Genomic DNA, 1601 nt, shown 5'->3' with positions numbered 1-1601 from the left:
GACATAGCATTAATTTGTATGTATGTTCAAAACTTCATATACACATATAGTTGACCAGAATTAGGCTTACACGTAATAAAATATGTAAAAAGATAATCCTTGGCTACAGTAAAAGACAACATACCAATGATTATTTTGGCAATGTCAATCAAGATGTTTGAGCATTCAGAGAAAGAGGGAAAAAAGTAATCAATGAAAGAAAGTTGTGGCAGCATTATATTCAGCTAAGAATGAGATTCACATCACATTTAATTTATATAAAGTAATGGGAAAGGAATCTGCTGAAATATAGAGCCCACTTATAAGCCTTTTTCTGGTTGTGTATATACATCAACTTTATTTGTTTCTGGCGTTATTAACGTACCATAAGTTTTTTCTCAACCAAAAGAAATGTACTGAGTTTCTGAGTAAGATAAAAAGAGTTATGGGTGTGAAATTATAAAGCCACTTTACAGTACTAATACAACCAATAATTGTGTTTGCTATTGACCTATTTTGAATGAAGAAGAATCTCAAAAAAAAGAATTATGGAACATGAGGTGAGGGATCATAAGTTTTGAAGGGACCCTTAATCAACCAAAAGAGTAGCACTATAGTGATCCACTTTTTAATTGGATGTAACAACATTATAAACAAGGTGGAGTTAATTCAGATAATGTGCTCCATAGTTCCTGGTTGTTATTGTTTTTGTCATGTGAGCAATTCCAATTAGTTAGGAAGTGCTCAATTGAATGGAGTTAGAGTAACTGCATTAATTTTGTGATTGTTATAATTGAACTTCCATTAGGAACAGTAAAATGATCATTTGGTTGAAGATAAAACACAGCATCATCATCATATTGTGTAATATGTCACACTAAGGCCAAAACTATGTTTTCATTGCCTTCAACTAAGGCGTCTACATATATACTACATCTTAATTTGACTTAGCATATGTTTAATTTTATGTTACTTGAAATATAATCAATGAAAAATGTTTTGTATATTGTATAATTATTGTTTAGAAATCGAGTGGAGGATAAAACAAAATTAGCTACCAGAAAGAAAGAGCGAGGGTTAATGACTTAATGTACGATGTTGATAAAAGGAAAAAAAATGAACTTAAACAAAAACGTGGACGGCAGGATTCGAACCTGCGCGGGCAAAGCCCACATGATTTCTAGTCATGCCCGATAACCACTCCGGCACGTCCACTGTTTGATGTTCAATTGTTTGTTAGAATAGTACTTATACCTTACATGTAATTCACGTAAAAGCTTATCATTACGTCCATGACAATAATCTTATATCCTTCACAAAAAAAAAAAAGACAATAATCATATAGAAATTATATTTTGAAGTCAAAATTTTAGTTTTATTTAAGTGCAATGATTTTTTATTTTTTTGTGTATTTTTGGAGTGAATGTAAATTGTCTAAGGCGAATGCTAAGAGAGAAATATTGATCACATATATCATTTATATATTGATGTTGAAATAACGGCAAAAAAGATATTTGTTTCGATAATTGATGGACATTGCTAGATAATAAAGAAACAATCTATTTTAATAAAGTAATTTATTTCATTTTTAGTCTCTTTAGTGTGACAGGTGTGTTGTTGAT

General features: G+C 30.5%; 1 non-coding gene across 1 annotated transcript; it reads right to left on the bottom strand.

Moving 5' to 3' along the window:
* Positions 1–1112: 1112 nt before the first annotated feature.
* Positions 1113–1194, bottom strand: TRNAS-AGA (transfer RNA serine (anticodon AGA)). Its single transcript has one exon. It is a non-coding gene; the product is annotated as a tRNA-Ser (tRNA).
* Between the last annotated feature and the right edge of the window lie 407 nt (positions 1195–1601).

This window comes from Medicago truncatula, chromosome 4 (assembly GCF_003473485.1).
Source record: "Medicago truncatula cultivar Jemalong A17 chromosome 4, MtrunA17r5.0-ANR, whole genome shotgun sequence".
NCBI lineage: Eukaryota > Viridiplantae > Streptophyta > Magnoliopsida > Fabales > Fabaceae > Medicago > Medicago truncatula.
Note: the sequence above shows the minus strand (reverse complement) of the source record. Positions and strands in the feature narration are given on the sequence as shown.